This window comes from Calliopsis andreniformis, unplaced genomic scaffold, assembly GCF_051401765.1.
Source record: "Calliopsis andreniformis isolate RMS-2024a unplaced genomic scaffold, iyCalAndr_principal scaffold0015, whole genome shotgun sequence".
Taxonomy (NCBI): domain Eukaryota; kingdom Metazoa; phylum Arthropoda; class Insecta; order Hymenoptera; family Andrenidae; genus Calliopsis; species Calliopsis andreniformis.
The window spans coordinates 7496821-7519754 of NW_027480428.1; positions in this window are offsets into that span (position 1 = coordinate 7496821).

Below are 22934 nucleotides of genomic sequence, written 5' to 3' on the forward strand. Positions count from 1 at the left end.
CGGGCCTAAGGAGTGAACGCCAGAAGAATAAAATACAATATAAATATAACAGTTTTTCCATCGTATAAAACGAATAGTAGCAACCAGTGTGAAAGTTATGGTCATTTCTACGTTCCGGGTAACCTAGGTTTCACTCTAGGGCGTTGCTCCACCAGATCGAATAGTTACGGCCTTAGAAGTCAACGCCAGAAGCATAAAATACGATATAAATATAACAACTTTTCCATCGTATAAAACGAATAATTGCAACCAGTTTGAAGGTGTTGGTCATTTCTACGTATCGGGCAACCTAGGCTTCACTCTAGTGCGTTGCTCCACCAGACGAAACAGTTAGGGCCTTAGAAGTCAACGCCCGAAGCATAAAATACAAAATAAATAGAACAGTTATTCCATTGTATAAAACGCATAATTGCTACCAGTGTAAAAGTTATGGTCATTTCTACGTTCCGGGCAACCTAGGCTTCACCCTAGGGCGTTGCTCCAACAGATTGAATAGTTAGGGTCTTAGAAGTCAACGCCCGAAGCATAAAATACAAGGTAAATAGAACAGTTTTTCCATCGTATAAAACGAATAATTGCTACCAGTGTAAAAGTTATGGTCAATTCTACGTTCCGGGCAACCTAGGCTTCACCCTAGGCCGTTGTGCCACCAGATCGAATAGTTAGGGCCTAAGAAGTGAACGCCAGAAGCATAAAATAAGATATAAATACAACAGGTTTTCCATCATATAAAACGAATAATAGCAACCAGTATGAAAGTTATGGTCATTTCTACTTTCCGGGCAACCTAGGCTTCACCCTAGGGCGTTGCTTCACCAGAACGAATAGTTAGGTCCTTAGAAGACAACGCCAGAAGCCTAAAATACGATATAAATACAACAGCTTTTCCATCGTATAAAAGGAATAATTGCAAACGGTGTGAAAGTAATGGTCATTTCTACGTTCCGGGCAACCTAGGCTTCACCCTAGGCCGTTGTTCCACCAGATCGAATAGTTAGGGCCTAAGAAGTGAACGCCAGAAGCATAAAATACAAGATAAATAGAACAGTTTTTCCATCGTATAAAACGAATAATAGCAACCAGTGTGAAAGTTATGGTCATTTCTACGTTCCGGGCAACCTAGGCTTCACCCTAGGGCGTTGCTCCTACAGATTGAATAGTTAGGGCCTAAGAAGTCAACGCCAGAAGCATAAAATACGATATACATACAACAGCTTTTCCATCGTATAAAACGAATAATTGCAACCCGTTTGAAAGTGATGGTCATTTCTACGTACCGGGCAACCTAGGCTTCACTCTAGGGCGTTGCTCCACCAGATCAAACAGTTAGGGCCTTAGAAGTCAACGCCCGAAGCATAAAATACAAAATAAATAGAACAGTTTTTCGATTGTATAAAACGAATAATTGCTACCAGTGTAAAAGTTATGGTCATTTCTACGTTCCGGGCAACCTAGGCTTCACCCTAGGGCGTCGTTCCACCAAATCGAATAGTTCGGGCCTAAGGAGTCAACGCCAGAAGAATAAAATACAATATAAATATAACAGTTTTTCCATCGTATAAAACGAATAGTAGCAACCAGTGTGAAAGTTATGGTCATTTCTACGTTCCGGGTAACCTAGGTTTCACTCTAGGGCGTTGCTCCACCAGATCGAATAGTTACGGCCTTAGAAGTCAACGCCAGAAGCATAAAATACGATATAAATATAACAACTTTTCCATCGTATAAAACGAATAATTGCAACCAGTTTGAAGGTGTTGGTCATTTCTACGTATCGGGCAACCTAGGCTTCACTCTAGTGCGTTGCTCCACCAGACGAAACAGTTAGGGCCTTAGAAGTCAACGCCCGAAGCATAAAATACAAAATAAATAGAACAGTTATTCCATTGTATAAAACGCATAATTGCTACCAGTGTAAAAGTTATGGTCATTTCTACGTTCCGGGCAACCTAGGCTTCACCCTAGGGCGTTGCTCCAACAGATTGAATAGTTAGGGTCTTAGAAGTCAACGCCCGAAGCATAAAATACAAGGTAAATAGAACAGTTTTTCCATCGTATAAAACGAATAATTGCTACCAGTGTAAAAGTTATGGTCAATTCTACGTTCCGGGCAACCTAGGCTTCACCCTAGGCCGTTGTGCCACCAGATCGAATAGTTAGGGCCTAAGAAGTGAACGCCAGAAGCATAAAATAAGATATAAATACAACAGGTTTTCCATCATATAAAACGAATAATAGCAACCAGTATGAAAGTTATGGTCATTTCTACTTTCCGGGCAACCTAGGCTTCACCCTAGGGCGTTGCTTCACCAGAACGAATAGTTAGGTCCTTAGAAGACAACGCCAGAAGCCTAAAATACGATATAAATACAACAGCTTTTCCATCGTATAAAAGGAATAATTGCAAACGGTGTGAAAGTAATGGTCATTTCTACGTTCCGGGCAACCTAGGCTTCACCCTAGGCCGTTGTTCCACCAGATCGAATAGTTAGGGCCTAAGAAGTGAACGCCAGAAGCATAAAATACAAGATAAATAGAACAGTTTTTCCATCGTATAAAACGAATAATAGCAACCAGTGTGAAAGTTATGGTCATTTCTACGTTCCGGGCAACCTAGGCTTCACCCTAGGGCGTTGCTCCTACAGATTGAATAGTTAGGGCCTAAGAAGTCAACGCCAGAAGCATAAAATACGATATACATACAACAGCTTTTCCATCGTATAAAACGAATAATTGCAACCCGTTTGAAAGTGATGGTCATTTCTACGTACCGGGCAACCTAGGCTTCACTCTAGGGCGTTGCTCCACCAGATCAAACAGTTAGGGCCTTAGAAGTCAACGCCCGAAGCATAAAATACAAAATAAATAGAACAGTTTTTCGATTGTATAAAACGAATAATTGCTACCAGTGTAAAAGTTATGGTCATTTCTACGTTCCGGGCAACCTAGGCTTCACCCTAGGGCGTCGTTCCACCAAATCGAATAGTTCGGGCCTAAGGAGTGAACGCCAGAAGAATAAAATACAATATAAATATAACAGTTTTTCCATCGTATAAAACGAATAGTAGCAACCAGTGTGAAAGTTATGGTCATTTCTACGTTCCGGGTAACCTAGGTTTCACTCTAGGGCGTTGCTCCACCAGATCGAATAGTTACGGCCTTAGAAGTCAACGCCAGAAGCATAAAATACGATATAAATACAACAACTTTTCCATCGTATAAAACGAATAATTGCAACCAGTTTGAAGGTGTTGGTCATTTCTACGTATCGGGCAACCTAGGCTTCACTCTAGTGCGTTGCTCCACCAGACGAAACAGTTAGGGCCTTAGAAGTCAACGCCCGAAGCATAAAATACAAAATAAATAGAACAGTTATTCCATTGTATAAAACGCATAATTGCTACCAGTGTAAAAGTTATGGTCATTTCTACGTTCCGGGCAACCTAGGCTTCACCCTAGGGCGTTGCTCCAACAGATTGAATAGTTAGGGTCTTAGAAGTCAACGCCCGAAGCATAAAATACAAGGTAAATAGAACAGTTTTTCCATCGTATAAAACGAATAATTGCTACCAGTGTAAAAGTTATGGTCAATTCTACGTTCCGGGCAACCTAGGCTTCACCCTAGGCCGTTGTTCCACCAGATCGAATAGTTAGGGCCTAAGAAGAGAACGCCAGAAGCATAAAATAAGATATAAATACAACAGGTTTTCTATCATATAAAACGAATAATAGCAACCAGTATGAAAGTTATGGTCATTTCTACTTTCCGGGCAACCTAGGCTTCACCCTAGGGCGTTGCTCCAACAGATTGAATAGTTAGGGCCTTAGAAGTCAATGCCCGAAGCATAAAATGCAATAAAAATACAACAGTTTTTCCATCGTATAACAGGATTAATTGCAACCAGTTTGAAAGTGATGGTCATTTCTACGTTCCGGGCAACCTAGGCTTCACTCTAGGGCGTTGCTCCACCAGATCGAATAGTTAGGGCCTAAGAAGTGAACGCCAGAAGCATAAAATACAATATAAATACAACAGCTTTTCCATCGTATAAAACGAATAATTGCAACCAGTGTGAAAGTAATGGTCATTCCTACGTTCCGAGCACCCTAGGCGTCACTCTAGGGCGTTGCTCCACCACATCTAATAGCTACGGCCTTAGATGTCAACGCCAGACGCATAAAATACAATATAAATACAACAGCTTTACCATCGTATAAAACGAATAATTGCAACCAATGTGAAAGTTATGGTCATTTCTACATTCCGAGCAACCTAGGCTTCACCCTAGGACGTTGCTTCACCAGAACGAATAGTTAGGTCCTTAGAAGACAACGCCAGAAGCCTAAAATACGATATAAATACAACAGCTTTTCCATCGTATAAAAGGAATAATTGCAAACGGTGTGAAAGTAATGGTCATTTCTACGTTCCGGGCAACCTAGGCTTCACCCTAGGCCGTTGTTCCACCAGATCGAATAGTTAGGGCCTAAGAAGTGAACGCCAGAAGCATAAAATACAAGATAAATAGAACAGTTTTTCCATCGTATAAAACGAATAATAGCAACCAGTGTGAAAGTTATGGTCATTTCTACGTTCCGGGCAACCTAGGCTTCACCCTAGGGCGTTGCTCCTACAGATTGAATAGTTAGGGCCTAAGAAGTCAACGCCAGAAGCATAAAATACGATATACATACAACAGCTTTTCCATCGTATAAAACGAATAATTGCAACCCGTTTGAAAGTGATGGTCATTTCTACGTACCGGGCAACCTAGGCTTCACTCTAGGGCGTTGCTCCACCAGATCAAACAGTTAGGGCCTTAGAAGTCAACGCCCGAAGCATAAAATACAAAATAAATAGAACAGTTTTTCGATTGTATAAAACGAATAATTGCTACCAGTGTAAAAGTTATGGTCATTTCTACGTTCCGGGCAACCTAGGCTTCACCCTAGGGCGTCGTTCCACCAAATCGAATAGTTCGGGCCTAAGGAGTGAACGCCAGAAGAATAAAATACAATATAAATATAACAGTTTTTCCATCGTATAAAACGAATAGTAGCAACCAGTGTGAAAGTTATGGTCATTTCTACGTTCCGGGTAACCTAGGTTTCACTCTAGGGCGTTGCTCCACCAGATCGAATAGTTACGGCCTTAGAAGTCAACGCCAGAAGCATAAAATACGATATAAATACAACAACTTTTCCATCGTATAAAACGAATAATTGCAACCAGTTTGAAGGTGTTGGTCATTTCTACGTATCGGGCAACCTAGGCTTCACTCTAGTGCGTTGCTCCACCAGACGAAACAGTTAGGGCCTTAGAAGTCAACGCCCGAAGCATAAAATACAAAATAAATAGAACAGTTATTCCATTGTATAAAACGCATAATTGCTACCAGTGTAAAAGTTATGGTCATTTCTACGTTCCGGGCAACCTAGGCTTCACCCTAGGGCGTTGCTCCAACAGATTGAATAGTTAGGGTCTTAGAAGTCAACGCCCGAAGCATAAAATACAAGGTAAATAGAACAGTTTTTCCATCGTATAAAACGAATAATTGCTACCAGTGTAAAAGTTATGGTCAATTCTACGTTCCGGGCAACCTAGGCTTCACCCTAGGCCGTTGTTCCACCAGATCGAATAGTTAGGGCCTAAGAAGAGAACGCCAGAAGCATAAAATAAGATATAAATACAACAGGTTTTCTATCATATAAAACGAATAATAGCAACCAGTATGAAAGTTATGGTCATTTCTACTTTCCGGGCAACCTAGGCTTCACCCTAGGGCGTTGCTCCAACAGATTGAATAGTTAGGGCCTTAGAAGTCAATGCCCGAAGCATAAAATGCAATAAAAATACAACAGTTTTTCCATCGTATAACAGGATTAATTGCAACCAGTTTGAAAGTGATGGTCATTTCTACGTTCCGGGCAACCTAGGCTTCACTCTAGGGCGTTGCTCCACCAGATCGAATAGTTAGGGCCTAAGAAGTGAACGCCAGAAGCATAAAATACAATATAAATACAACAGCTTTTCCATCGTATAAAACGAATAATTGCAACCAGTGTGAAAGTAATGGTCATTCCTACGTTCCGAGCACCCTAGGCGTCACTCTAGGGCGTTGCTCCACCACATCTAATAGCTACGGCCTTAGATGTCAACGCCAGACGCATAAAATACAATATAAATACAACAGCTTTACCATCGTATAAAACGAATAATTGCAACCAATGTGAAAGTTATGGTCATTTCTACATTCCGAGCAACCTAGGCTTCACCCTAGGACGTTGCTTCACCAGAACGAATAGTTAGGTCCTTAGAAGACAACGCCAGAAGCCTAAAATACGATATAAATACAACAGCTTTTCCACTGTATAAAAGGAATAATTGCAAACGGTGTGAAAGTAATGGTCATTTCTACGTTCCGGGCAACCTAGGCTTCACCCTAGGCCGTTGTTCCACCAGATCGAATAGTTAGGGCCTAAGAAGTGAACGCCAGAAGCATAAAATACAATATAAATACAACAGTTTTTCCATCATATAAAACGAATAATTGCAACCAGTATGAAAGGTATGGTCATTTCTACTTTCCGGGCAACCTAGGCTTCACCCTAGGGCGCTGCTCCAACAGATTGTATAGTTAGGGCCTTAGAAGTCAATGCCCGAAACATATAATGCAATAAAAATACAACAGTATTTCCATCGTATAAAACGAATAATTGCAACCAGTTTGAAAGTGATGGTCATTTCTACGTACCGGGCAACCTAGGCTTCACTCTAGGGCGTTGCTCCACCAGATCAAACAGTTAGGGCCTTAGAAGTCAACGCCCGAAGCATAAAATACAAAATAAATAGAACAGTTTTTCGATTGTATAAAACGAATAATTGCTACCAGTGTAAAAGTTATGGTCATTTCTACGTTCCGGGCAACCTAGGCTTCACCCTAGGGCGTCGTTCCACCAAATCGAATAGTTCGGGCCTAAGGAGTGAACGCCAGAAGAATAAAATACAATATAAATATAACAGTTTTTCCATCGTATAAAACGAATAGTAGCAACCAGTGTGAAAGTTATGGTCATTTCTACGTTCCGGGTAACCTAGGTTTCACTCTAGGGCGTTGCTCCACCAGATCGAATAGTTACGGCCTTAGAAGTCAACGCCAGAAGCATAAAATACGATATAAATATAACAACTTTTCCATCGTATAAAACGAATAATTGCAACCAGTTTGAAGGTGTTGGTCATTTCTACGTATCGGGCAACCTAGGCTTCACTCTAGTGCGTTGCTCCACCAGACGAAACAGTTAGGGCCTTAGAAGTCAACGCCCGAAGCATAAAATACAAAATAAATAGAACAGTTATTCCATTGTATAAAACGCATAATTGCTACCAGTGTAAAAGTTATGGTCATTTCTACGTTCCGGGCAACCTAGGCTTCACCCTAGGGCGTTGCTCCAACAGATTGAATAGTTAGGGTCTTAGAAGTCAACGCCCGAAGCATAAAATACAAGGTAAATAGAACAGTTTTTCCATCGTATAAAACGAATAATTGCTACCAGTGTAAAAGTTATGGTCAATTCTACGTTCCGGGCAACCTAGGCTTCACCCTAGGCCGTTGTGCCACCAGATCGAATAGTTAGGGCCTAAGAAGTGAACGCCAGAAGCATAAAATAAGATATAAATACAACAGGTTTTCCATCATAGAAAACGAATAATAGCAACCAGTATGAAAGTTATGGTCATTTCTACTTTCCGGGCAACCTAGGCTTCACCCTAGGGCGTTGCTTCACCAGAACGAATAGTTAGGTCCTTAGAAGACAACGCCAGAAGCCTAAAATACGATATAAATACAACAGCTTTTCCATCGTATAAAAGGAATAATTGCAAACGGTGTGAAAGTAATGGTCATTTCTACGTTCCGGGCAACCTAGGCTTCACCCTAGGCCGTTGTTCCACCAGATCGAATAGTTAGGGCCTAAGAAGTGAACGCCAGAAGCATAAAATACAATATAAATACAACAGTTTTTCCATCATATAAAACGAATAATTGCAACCAGTATGAAAGGTATGGTCATTTCTACTTTCCGGGCAACCTAGGCTTCACCCTAGGGCGCTGCTCCAACAGATTGTATAGTTAGGGCCTTAGAAGTCAATGCCCGAAGCATATAATGCAATAAAAATACAACAGTATTTCCATCATATAACAGGAATAATTGCAACCAATTTGAAAGTGCTGGTCATTTATACGTACCGGGCAACCTACGCTTCACTCGAGGGTGTTGCTCCACCAGATCGAATAGTTAGGGCCTTAGCAGTCAACTCCCGTAGCATAAAATACAAGATAAATAGATCAGTTTTTCCATCGTATAAAACGAATAATTGCTGCCAGTGTGAAAGTTATGGTCATTTCTACTTGCCAGGCAACCTAGGCTTCACCCTAGGGCGTTGTTCCCGCTGATGGAATAGTTAGGGCCTAATAAGTCAACGCCAGAAGCATAAAATGAGATATAAATACAACAGCGTTTCCATCGTATAAAACGAAGAATTGCAACCAGTTTGAAAGTGATGGTCATTTCTACGTACCGGGCAACCTAGCCTTCACTCTAGGGCGATGCTCCACCAGATCAAACAGTTAGGGCCTTAGAAGTCAACGCCCGAAGCATAAAATACAAAATAATAGAACAGTTTTCCCATTGTATAAAACGAATAATTGCTACCAGTGTAAAATTTATGGTCAATTCTACGTTCCGGGCAACCTAGGCTTCACCCTAGGGCGTTGTTCCACCAGATCGAATAGTTCGGGCCTAAGAAGTGAACGCCAGAAGAATAAAATACAATATAAATATAACAGTTTTTCCATCGTAAAAAACGAATAATAGCAACCAGCGTGAAAGTTGTGGTCATTTCTACGTTCCGGGCAACCTAGGTTTCACACTAGGGCGTCGCTCCACCAGATGAAACAGTTAGGGCCTTAGGAGCCAACGCCCGAAGCATTAAATACAAAATAAATAGAACAGTTTTTCCATTGTATAAAACGAATAATTGCTACCAGTGTAAAAGTTATGGTCATTTCTACGTTCCGGGCAACCTAGGCTTCACCCTAGGCCGTTGTTCCACCACATAGAATAGCTAGGCACTTAGAATTCAACGCCAGAAGGATAAAATATAATATAAGTACAACAGTTTTTCCATCGTATGAAATGAATATTTGCAAACATTGTGAAAGTAATGGACATTTCTACGTTCCGGGCAACCCATGCGACACTCTAGGGCGTTGCCCCACCACATCTAATAGCTACGGCCTTCAAAGTCAACGCCAGAAGCATAAAATACTATATAAATACAACAGTTTTTCCATCATATAAAACGTATAATGGTAACCAGTGTGAAAGTTATGGTCATTTCTACGTTCCGGGCAACCTAGGCTTTACTGTAGGGCGTTGCTCCACCAAATCGAATAGTTAGGGCCTTAGAAGTCAACGCCCGAAGCTTAAAATACAGTATAAGTACAACAGTTTTTCCATCGTATAAAATGAATGATTGCAAACATTGTGAAAGTAATGGTCATTTCTACGTGCATGGCAACCTAGGTGTCACTCTAGGGCGTTGCTGCTCCACATCTGATAGCTACGGCCTTAGAAGTTAACGCCGGAAGCATAAAATACAATATAAATACTACAGCTTTGCCATCTTATAAAATGAATAATTGCAAACAGTGTGAAGGTAATGGTCATTTCTACGTTCCGAGCAACCTAGGCTTCACTCTAGGGCGTTGCTCCACCAGATCGAATAGTTAGGGCCTAAGAAGTCAACGCCAGAAGCATAAAATACGATATAAATACAACAGCCTTTCCATCGTAGAAAACGATTAATGGCAACCAGTGTGAATGTTATGATCATTTCTACGTTCCGGGCAACCTAGGCTTGAGTCTAGGGCCTTCCTCCACCAGATCGAATAGTTAGGGCCTTAGAAGTCAACGCCAGAAGCATAAAATACCATAAAGATAGAACAGCTTTCCTTCGTATAACAGGAATAACTGCAAACAGTGTGATAGTACTGGTCATTACCACGTTCCGGGTAATCTAGGCTTCACTCTAGGGCGCTGCTCCACCAGATCGAATAGCTGAGGACATCGACTTCAACGCCAGAAGTATAAAATACAATATAAGAACAAAAGTTTTTCCATCGTATAAAATGAACAATTGCAGACATTGTGAAAGTAATGATCATTTCTACGTTCCGGTAAACCTAGGTGTCACTCTAGGGCGTTGCTCCACCACAGCTAATAGCTACGGCTTTAGAAGTCAACGCAAGGAGCATAAAATACAATATAAATACAACAGCTTTTCCATCGTATAAAATGAATAATTGCAAACAGTGTGAAAGTAATGGTCATTTCTACGTTCCGGGCAACGTCGGCTGCACTCTAGGGTGTTGCTCCACCAGATGGAATAGCTAGGGCCTTAGAAGTCAACGCCCGAAGCATAAAATGCAAAATAAATATAACAGCTTTTCCATCGTATGAAACGAATAACAGCAACCAGTCTGAAAGTACTGGTCATTTCTACGTTCCGGGTAACCTAGGTTTCACACTAGGGCGTTGCTCCACCAGACCGAATAGCTAGGGACTTAGAATTCAACGCCAGAAGGATAAAATACAATATAAGTACAATAGTTTTTCCATCGTATGAAATGAATAATTGCAGACATTGTGAAAGTAATGGCCATTTCTACGTTCCGGGCAACCTAGGCTGCACTCTAGGGTGTTGCTCCACCAGATGGAAATGATAGGGACTTAGAATTCAATGCCAGAAGCATAAAATGCAATATAAATATAACAGCTTTTCCATCGTATAAAACGAATAATAGCAACCAGTGTGAAAGTTATGGTCATTTCTACGTTCCGGGCAACCTAGGCTTCACTCTAGGGCGTTGCTCCACCAGATCGAATAGTTAGGGCCTTAGAAGTCAACGCCCGAAGCAAAAAATGCAAAATAAATAGAACAGCTTTTCCATTGTATATAACGAATAACTGTAACCAGTGTGAAAGTACTGGTCATTTCTACGTTCCGGGCAACCTAGGCTTCACTGTAGGGCGTTGCTCCACCAGATCGAATAGTTAGGGCCTAAGAAGTCAACGCCAGAAGCATAAAATACGATATAAATACAACAGCTTTTCCATCGTAGAAAACGATTAATGGCAACCAGTGTGAATGTTATGGTCATTTCTACGTTACGGGCAACCTAGGCTTCAGTCTAGGGCCTTCCTCCACCAGATCGAATAGATAGGGCCTTAGAAGTCAACGCCAGAAGCATAATATACGATAAAGATGCAACAGCTTTTCATAGTATAACAGGAATAACTGCAAACAGTGTGATAGTACTGGTCATTACTACGTTCCGGGTACCCTAGGTTTCACACTAGGGCGTTGCTCCACCAGATCGAATAGCTAGGGACTTAGAATTCAACGCCAGAAGATTAAAATACAATATAAGTACAACAGATTTTCCATCGTATAAAATGAATAATTGCAGACATTGTGAAAGTAATGGTCATTTCTACGTTCCGGTCAACCTAGGTGTCACTCTAGGGCGTTGCTCCACCACATCTAATAGCTACGGCCTTAGAAGTCAACGCCAGGAGCATAAAATACAATATAAATACAACAGCTTTTCCATCGTATAATATGAATAATTGCACACAGTGTGAAAGTTGTGGTCATTTCTACGTTCCGGGCTACCTAGGCTGCACTCTAGGGCGTTGCTCCACCAGATCGAATAGGTAGGGCCATAGAAGTCAACGCCAGAAGCATAAAACACAATAAAAATGCAACAGTTTTTCCATCGTATAACAGGATTAATTGCAACCAGTTTGAAAGTGATGGTCATTTCTACGTTCCGGGCAACCTAGGCTTCACTCTAGGGCGTTTCTCCACCAGACCAAACAGTTAGGGCCTTAGAAGTCAACGCCCGAAGCATAAAATGCAAAATAAATATAACAGCTTTTACATCGTATGAAACGGATAACAGCAACCAGTCTGAAAGTACTGGACATTTCTACGTTCCGGGTAACCTAGGTTTCACGCTAGGGCGTTGCTCCACCAGATCGAATAGCTAGGGACTTAGAAGTCAACGCCAGGAGCATAAAATACAATATAAATACAACAGCTTTTCCATCGTATAAAATGAATAATAGCAACCAGTGTGAAAGTTATGGTCATTTCCACGTTCCGGGCAACCTAGGCATCACTCCAGGGCGTTGTTCCTCCAAATCGAATAGTTAGGGCCTTAGAAGTCAACGCCCGAAGCATAAAATACAATATAAGTACAACAGTTTTTCCATCGTATAAAATGAATGATTGCGATCATTGTGAAAGTAATGGTCATTTCTACGTTCCGGGCAACCTAGGCTGCACTCTAGGGTGTTGCTCCAACAGATGGAATAGCTAGGGCCTTAGAAGTCAACGCCCGAAGCATAAAATGCAAAATAAATATAACAGCTTTTCCATCGTATGAAACGAATAACAGCAACCAGTCTGAAAGTACTGGTCATTTCTACATTCCGGGTAACCTAGGTTTCACACTAGGGCGTTGCTCCACCAGACCGAATAGCTAGGGACTTAGAATTCAGCGCCAGAAGGATAAAATACAATATAAGGCCACAGTTTTTCCATCGTATGAAATGAATAATTGCAGACATTGTGAAAGTAATGGTCATTTCTACGTTCCGGGTAACCTAGGTTTCACACTAGGGCGTTGCTCCACCAGACCGAATAGCTAGGGACTTAGAATTCAACGCCAGAAGGATAAAATACAATATAAGTACAATAGTTTTTCCATCGTATGAAATGAATAATTGCAGACATTGTGAAAGTAATGGCCATTTCTACGTTCCGGGCAACCTAGGCTGCACTCTAGGGTGTTGCTCCACCAGATGGAAAAGATAGGGACTTAGAATTCAATGCCAGAAGCATAAAATGCAATATAAATATAACAGCTTTTCCATCGTATAAAACGAATAATAGCAACCAGTTTGAAAGTGATGGTCATTTCTACGTTCCGGGCAACCTAGGCTTCACTCTAGGGCGTTGCTCCACCAGATCGAATAGTTAGGGCCTTAGAAGTCAACGCCCGAAGCAAAAAATGCAAAATAAATAGAACAGTTTTTCCATTGTATATAACGAATAACTGTAACCAGTGTGAAAGTACTGGTCATTTCTACGTTCCGGGCAACCTAGGCTTCACTGTAGGGCGTTGCTCCACCAGATCGAATAGTTAGGGCCTAAGAAGTCAACGCCAGAAGCATAAAATACGATATAAATACAACAGCTTTTCCATCGTAGAAAACGATTAATGGCAACCAGTGTGAATGTTATGGTCATTTCTACGTTCCGGGCAACCTAGGCTTCAGTCTAGGGCCTTCCTCCACCAGATCGAATAGATAGGGCCTTAGAAGTCAACGCCAGAAGCATAAAATACGATAAAGATGCAACAGCTTTTCATAGTATAACAGGAATAACTACAAACAGTGTGATAGTACTGGTCATTACTACGTTCCGGGTACCCTAGGTTTCACACTAGGGCGTTGCTCCACCAGATCGAATAGCTAGGGACTTAGAATTCAACGCCAGAAGGATAAAATACAATATAAGTACAACAGTTTTTCCATCGTATAAAATGAATAATTGCAGACATTGTGAAAGTAATGGTCATTTCTACGTTCCGGTCAACCTAGGTGTCACTCTAGGGCGTTGCTCCACCACATCTAATAGCTGCGGCCTTAGAAGTCAACGCCAGGAGCATAAAATACAATATAAATACAACAGCTTTTCCATCGTATAAAATGAATAATTGCACACAGTGTGAAAGTAATGGTCATTTATACGTTCCGGGCAACCTAGGCTTCACTGTAGGGCGTTGCTCCACCAAATCGAATAGTTAGGGCCTTAGAAGTCAACGCCCGAAGCATAAAATACAATATAAGTAAAACAGCTTTGCCATCGTATAAAATGAATAATTGCAAACAGTGTGAAAGTAATGGTCATTTCTACGTTCCGGTCAACCTAGGTGTCACTCTAGGGCGTTGCTCCACCACATCTAATAGCTATGGCCTTAGAAGTCAACGCCAGGAGCATAAAATACAATATAAATACAACAGCTTTTCCATCGTATAAAATGAATAATTGCACACAGTGTGAACGTAATGGTCATTTATACGTTCCGGGCAACCTAGGCTTCACTGTAGGGCGTTCCTCCACCAAATCGAATAGTTAGGGCCTTAGAAGTCAACGCCCGAAGCATAATATACGATAAAGATGCAACAGCTTTTCATAGTATAACAGGAATAACTGCAAACAGTGTGATAGTACTGGTCATTACTACGTTCCGGGTACCCTAGGTTTCACACTAGGGCGTTGCTCCACCAGATCGAATAGCTAGGGACTTAGAATTCAACGCCAGAAGATTAAAATACAATATAAGTACAACAGATTTTCCATCGTATGAAATGAATAATTGCAGACATTGTGAAAGTAATGGTCATTTCTACGTTCCGGGTAACCTAGGTTTCACACTAGGGCGTTGCTCCACCAGACCGAATAGCTAGGGACTTAGAATTCAACGCCAGAAGGATAAAATACAATATAAGTACAATAGTTTTTCCATCGTATGAAATGAATAATTGCAGACATTGTGAAAGTAATGGCCATTTCTACGTTCCGGGCAACCTAGGCTGCACTCTAGGGTGTTGCTCCACCAGATGGAAAAGATAGGGACTTAGAATTCAATGCCAGAAGCATAAAATGCAATATAAATATAACAGCTTTTCCATCGTATAAAACGAATAATAGCAACCAGTTTGAAAGTGATGGTCATTTCTACGTTCCGGGCAACCTAGGCTTCACTCTAGGGCGTTGCTCCACCAGATCGAATAGTTAGGGCCTTAGAAGTCAACGCCCGAAGCAAAAAATGCAAAATAAATAGAACAGTTTTTCCATTGTATATAACGAATAACTGTAACCAGTGTGAAAGTACTGGTCATTTCTACGTTCCGGGCAACCTAGGCTTCACTGTAGGGCGTTGCTCCACCAGATCGAATAGTTAGGGCCTAAGAAGTCAACGCCAGAAGCATAAAATACGATATAAATACAACAGCTTTTCCATCGTAGAAAACGATTAATGGCAACCAGTGTGAATGTTATGGTCATTTCTACGTTCCGGGCAACCTAGGCTTCAGTCTAGGGCCTTCCTCCACCAGATCGAATAGATAGGGCCTTAGAAGTCAACGCCAGAAGCATAAAATACGATAAAGATGCAACAGCTTTTCATAGTATAACAGGAATAACTACAAACAGTGTGATAGTACTGGTCATTACTACGTTCCGGGTACCCTAGGTTTCACACTAGGGCGTTGCTCCACCAGATCGAATAGCTAGGGACTTAGAATTCAACGCCAGAAGGATAAAATACAATATAAGTACAACAGTTTTTCCATCGTATAAAATGAATAATTGCAGACATTGTGAAAGTAATGGTCATTTCTACGTTCCGGTCAACCTAGGTGTCACTCTAGGGCGTTGCTCCACCACATCTAATAGCTGCGGCCTTAGAAGTCAACGCCAGGAGCATAAAATACAATATAAATACAACAGCTTTTCCATCGTATAAAATGAATAATTGCACACAGTGTGAAAGTAATGGTCATTTATACGTTCCGGGCAACCTAGGCTTCACTGTAGGGCGTTGCTCCACCAAATCGAATAGTTAGGGCCTTAGAAGTCAACGCCCGAAGCATAAAATACAATATAAGTAAAACAGCTTTGCCATCGTATAAAATGAATAATTGCAAACAGTGTGAAAGTAATGGTCATTTCTACGTTCCGGTCAACCTAGGTGTCACTCTAGGGCGTTGCTCCACCACATCTAATAGCTATGGCCTTAGAAGTCAACGCCAGGAGCATAAAATACAATATAAATACAACAGCTTTTCCATCGTATAAAATGAATAATTGCACACAGTGTGAACGTAATGGTCATTTATACGTTCCGGGCAACCTAGGCTTCACTGTAGGGCGTTCCTCCACCAAATCGAATAGTTAGGGCCTTAGAAGTCAACGCCCGAAGCATAAAATACAATATAAGTACAACAGCTTTGCCATCGTATAAAATGAATAATTGCAAACAGTGTGAAGGTAATGGCCATTGCTACGTTCCGGGCAACCTAGGCTTCAGTCTAGGGCCTTGGTCCACCAGACCGAATAGTTAGGGCCTTAGAAGTCAACGCCCGAAGCATAAAATACAATATAAGTACAACAGCTTTGCCATCGTATAAAATGAATAATTGCAAACAGTGTGAAGGTAATGGCCATTGCTACGTTCCGGGCAACCTAGGCTTCAGTCTGGGGCCTTGGTCCACCAGACCGAATAGTTAGGGCCTAAGAAATCAACGCCAGAAGCATAAAATACAATATAAATATAACAGTTTTTCCATCATATAAAACGAATAATTGCAACCAGTATGAAAGTTCTGGTCATTTCTACGTTCCTGGCAACCTAGGCTTCACTCTATGGCGTTCTTCCACCAAATCCAATAGCTACGGCCTCAGAAGTCAACGCCTGAAGCATAAAATACAATAAAAATACAACAGTCTTTCCATTCTTTAACAGGAATAATTGCAACCCGTGTGGAAGTGATGGTCATTTCTACGTTCCGGGCAACTTCGGCTTCACTCTAGGGCGTTGCTCCACCACAGCTAATAGCTGCGGCTTTAGAAGTCAACGCCAGGAGCATAAAATACAATATAAATACAACAGCTTTTCCATCGTATAAAATGAATAATTGCAAACCGTGTGGAAGTAATGGTCATTTCTACGTTCCGGGCAACCTAGGCTGCACTCTAGGGTGTTGCTCCACCAGATGGAATAGCTAGGGCCTTAGAAGTCAACGCCCGAAGCATAAAATGCAAAATAAATATAACAGCTTTTCCATCGTACGAAACGAATAACAGCAACCAGTCTGAAAGTACTGGTCATTTCTACGTTCCGGGTAACCTAGGTTTCACACTAGGGCGTTGCTCCACCAGACCGAATAGCTAGGGACTTAGAATTCAGCGCCAGAAGGATAAAATACAATATAAGGCCACAGTTTTTCCATCGTATGAAATGAATAATTGCAGACATTGTGAAAGTAATGGTCATTTCTACGTTCCGGGTAACCTAGGTTTCACACTAGGGCGTTGCTCCACCAGTCCGAATAGCTAGGGACTTAGAATTCAACGCCAGAAGGATAAAATACAATATAAGTACAATAGTTTTTCCATCGTATGAAATGAATAATTGCAGACATTGTGAAAGTAATGGCCATTTCTACGTTCCGGGCAACCTAGGCTGCACTCTAGGGTGTTGCTCCACCAGATGGAAAAGATAGGGACTTAGAATTCAATGCCAGAAGCATAAAATGCAATATAAATATAACAGCTTTTCCATCGTATAAAACGAATAATAGCAACCAGTGTGAAAGTTATGGTCATTTCTACGTTCCGGGCAACCTAGGCTTCACTCTAGGGCGTTGCTCCACCAGATCGAATAGTTAGGGCCTTAGAAGTCAACGCCCGAAGCAAAAAATGCAAAATAAATAGAACAGTTTTTCCATTGTATATAACGAATAACTGTAACCAGTGTGAAAGTACTGGTCATTTCTACGTTCCGGGCAACCTAGGCTTCACTGTAGGGCGTTGCTCCACCAGATCGAATAGTTAGGGCCTAAGAAGTCAACGCCAGAAGCATAAAATACGATATAAATACAACAGCTTTTCCATCGTAGAAAACGATTAATGGCAACCAGTGTGAATGTTATGGTCATTTCTACGTTCCGGGCAACCTAGGCTTCAGTCTAGGGCCTTCCTCCACCAGATCGAATAGATAGGGCCTTAGAAGTCAACGCCAGAAGCATAAAATACGATAAAGATGCAACAGCTTTTCATAGTATAACAGGAATAACTGCAAACAGTGTGATAGTACTGGTCATTACTACGTTCCGGGTACCCTAGGTTTCACACTAGGGCGTTGCTCCACCAGATCGACTAGCTAGGGACTTAGAATTCAACGCCAGGAGGATAAAATACAATATAACTACAACAGTTTTTCCATCGTATAAAATGAATAATTGCAGACATTGTGAAAGTAATGGTCATTTCTACGTTCCGGTCAACCTAGGTGTCACTCTAGGGCGTTGCTCCACCACATCTAATAGCTACGGCCTTAGAAGTCAACGCCAGGAGCATAAAATACAATATAAATACAACAGCTTTTCCATCGTATAAAATGAATAATTGCACACAGTGTGAAAGTAATGGTCATTTATACGTTCCGGGCAACCTAGGCTTCACTGTAGGGCGTTGCTCCACCAAATCGAATAGTTAGGGCCTTAGAAGTCAACGCCCGAAGCATAAAATACAATATAAGTACAACAGCTTTGCAATCGTATAAAATGAATAATTGCAAACAGTGTGAAAGTAATGGTCATTTCTACGTTCCGGTCAACCTAGGTGTCACTCTAGGGCGTTGCTCCACCACATCTAATAGCTACGGCCTTAGAAGTCAACGCCAGGAGCATAAAATACAATATAAATACAACAGCTTTTCCATCGTATAAAATGAATAATTGCACACAGTGTGAACGTAATGGTCATTTATACGTTCCGGGCAACCTAGGCTTCACTGTAGGGCGTTGCTCCACCAAATCGAATAGTTAGGGCCTTAGAAGTCAACGCCCGAAGCATAAAATACAATATAAGTACAACAGCTTTGCCATCGTATAAAATGAATAATTGCAAACAGTGTGAAGGTAATGGCCATTGCTACGTTCCGGGCAACCTAGGCTTCAGTCTAGGGCCTTGGTCCACCAGACCGAATAGTTAGGGCCTTAGAAGTCAACGCCAGAAGCATAAAATACGATAAAGATGCAACAGCTTTCCATCGTATAACAGGAATATCTGCAAACAGTGTGATAGTACTGGTCATTACTACGTTCCGGGTAATCTAGGCTTCACTCTAGGGTGTTGTTCCATCAGATTGAATAGTTAGGGCCTAAGAAATCAACGCCAGAAGCATAAAATACAATATAAATATAACAGTTTTTCCATCGTATAAAACGAATAATAGCAACCAGCGTGAATGTTATGGTCATTTCTACGTTTCGGGCAACCTAGGCTTCACCCCAGGGCGTTGTTCCACCAGATCGAATAGTTAGGGCCTTAGAAGTCAACGCCCGAAGCATAAAATACAATATAAGTACAACAGCTTTGCCATCGTATAAAATGAATAATTGCAAACAGTGTGAAGGTAATGGCCATTGCTACGTTCCGGGCAACCTAGGCTTCAGTCTAGGGCCTTGGTCCACCAGACCGAATAGTTAGGGCCTTAGAAGTCAACGCCAGAAGCATAAAATACGATAAAGATGCAACAGCTTTCCATCGTATAACAGGAATATCTGCAAACAGTGTGATAGTACTGGTCATTACTACGTTCCGGGTAATCTAGGCTTCACTCTAGGGTGTTGTTCCATCAGATTGAATAGTTAGGGCCTAAGAAATCAACGCCAGAAGCATAAAATACAATATAAATATAACAGTTTTTCCATCGTATAAAACGAATAATAGCAACCAGCGTGAATGTTATGGTCATTTCTACGTTTCGGGCAACCTAGGCTTCACCCCAGGGCGTTGTTCCACCAGATCGAATAGTTAGGGCCTAAGAAGTGAACGCCAGCAGCATAAAATACAATATAAATACAACAGTTTTTCCATCATATAAAACGAATAATTGTAACCAGTATGAAAGTTCTGGTCATTTCTACGTTCCTGGCAACCTAGGCTTCACTCTATGGCGTTCTTCCACCAAATCCAATAGCTACGGCCTCAGAAGTCAACGCCTGAAGCATAAAATACAATAAAAATACAACAGTCTTTCCATTCTTTAACAGGAATAATTGCAACCCGTGTGGAAGTGATGGTCATTTCTACGTTCCGGGCAACTTCGGCTTCACTCTAGGGCGTTGCTCCACCACAGCTAATAGCTGCGGCTTTAGAAGTCAACGCCAGGAGCATAAAATACAATATAAATACAACAGCTTTTCCATCGTATAAAATGAATAATTGCAAACCGTGTGGAAGTAATGGTCATTTCTACGTTCCGGGCAACCTAGGCTGCACTCTAGGGTGTTGCTCCACCAGATGGAATAGCTAGGGCCTTAGAAGTCAACGCCCGAAGCATAAAATGCAAAATAAATATAACAGCTTTTCCATCGTACGAAACGAATAACAGCAACCAGTCTGAAAGTACTGGTCATTTCTACGTTCCGGGTAACCTAGGTTTCACACTAGGGCGTTGCTCCACCAGACCGAATAGCTAGGGACTTAGAATTCAGCGCCAGAAGGATAAAATACAATATAAGGCCACAGTTTTTCCATCGTATGAAATGAATAATTGCAGACATTGTGAAAGTAATGGTCATTTCTACGTTCCGGGTAACCTAGGTTTCACACTAGGGCGTTGCTCCACCAGACCGAATAGCTAGGGACTTAGAATTCAACGCCAGAAGGATAAAATACAATATAAGTACAATAGTTTTTCCATCGTATGAAATGAATAATTGCAGACATTGTGAAAGTAATGGCCATTTCTACGTTCCGGGCAACCTAGGCTGCACTCTAGGGTGTTGCTCCACCAGATGGAAAAGATAGGGACTTAGAATTCAATGCCAGAAGCATAAAATGCAATATAAATATAACAGCTTTTCCATCGTATAAAACGAATAATAGCAACCAGTGTGAAAGTTATGGTCATTTCTACGTTCCGGGCAACCTAGGCTTCACTCTAGGGCGTTGCTCCACCAGATCGAATAGTTAGGGCCTTAGAAGTCAACGCCCGAAGCAAAAAATGCAAAATAAATAGAACAGTTTTTCCATTGTATATAACGAATAACTGTAACCAGTGTGAAAGTACTGGTCATTTCTACGTTCCGGGCAACCTAGGCTTCACTGTAGGGCGTTGCTCCACCAGATCGAATAGTTAGGGCCTAAGAAGTCAACGCCAGAAGCATAAAATACGATATAAATACAACAGCTTTTCCATCGTAGAAAACGATTAATGGCAACCAGTGTGAATGTTATGGTCATTTCTACGTTCCGGGCAACCTAGGCTTCAGTCTAGGGCCTTCCTCCACCAGATCGAATAGATAGGGCCTTAGAAGTCAACGCCAGAAGCATAAAATACGATAAAGATGCAACAGCTTTTCATAGTATAACAGGAATAACTGCAAACAGTGTGATAGTACTGGTCATTACTACGTTCCGGGTACCCTAGGTTTCACACTAGGGCGTTGCTCCACCAGATCGACTAGCTAGGGACTTAGAATTCAACGCCAGAAGGATAAAATACAATATAAGTACAACAGTTTTTCCATCGTATAAAATGAATAATTGCAGACATTGTGAAAGTAATGGTCATTTCTACGTTCCGGTCAACCTAGGTGTCACTCTAGGGCGTTGCTCCACCACATCTAATAGCTACGGCCTTAGAAGTCAACGCCAGGAGCATAAAATACAATATAAATACAACAGCTTTTCCATCGTATAAAATGAATAATTGCACACAGTGTGAAAGTAATGGTCATTTATACGTTCCGGGCAACCTAGGCTTCACTGTAGGGCGTTGCTCCACCAAATCGAATAGTTAGGGCTTTAGAAGTCAACGCCCGAAGCATAAAATACAATATAAGTACAACAGCTTTGCCATCGTATAAAATGAATAATTGCAAACAGTGTGAAAGTAATGGTCATTTCTACGTTCCGGTCAACCTAGGTGTCACTCTAGGGCGTTGCTCCACCACATCTAATAGCTACGGCCTTAGAAGTCAACGCCAGGAGCATAAAATACAATATAAATACAACAGCTTTTCCATCGTATAAAATGAATAATTGCACACAGTGTGAACGTAATGGTCATTTATACGTTCCGGGCAACCTAGGCTTCACTGTAGGGCGTTGCTCCACCAAATCGAATAGTTAGGGCCTTAGAAGTCAACGCCCGAAGCATAAAATACAATATAAGTACAACAGCTTTGCCATCGTATAAAATGAATAATTGCAAACAGTGTGAAGGTAATGGCCATTGCTACGTTCCGGGCAACCTAGGCTTCAGTCTAGGGCCTTGGTCCACCACACCGAATAGTTAGGGCCTTAGAAGTCAACGCCAGAAGCATAAAATACGATAAAGATGCAACAGCTTTCCATCGTATAACAGGAATATCTGCAAACAGTGTGATAGTACTGGTCATTACTACGTTCCGGGTAATCTAGGCTTCACTCTAGGGTGTTGTTCCATCAGACTGAATAGTTAGGGCCTAAGAAATCAACGCCAGAAGCATAAAATACAATATAAATATAACAGTTTTTCCATCGTATAAAACGAATAATAGCAACCACCGTGAATGTTATGGTCATTTCTACGTTTCGGGCAACCTAGGCTTCACCCCAGGGCGTTGTTCCACCAGATCGAATAGTTAGGGCCTTAGAAGTCAACGCCCGAAGCATAAAATACAATATAAGTACAACAGCTTTGCCATCGTATAAAATGAATAATTGCAAACAGTGTGAAGGTAATGGCCATTGCTACGTTCCGGGCAACCTAGGCTTCAGTCTAGGGCCTTGGTCCACCAGACCGAATAGTTAGGGCCTTAGAAGTCAACGCCAGAAGCATAAAATACGATAAAGATGCAACAGCTTTCCATCGTATAACAGGAATATCTGCAAACAGTGTGATAGTACTGGTCATTACTACGTTCCGGGTAATCTAGGCTTCACTCTAGGGTGTTGTTCCATCAGATTGAATAGTTAGGGCCTAAGAAATCAACGCCAGAAGCATAAAATACAATAT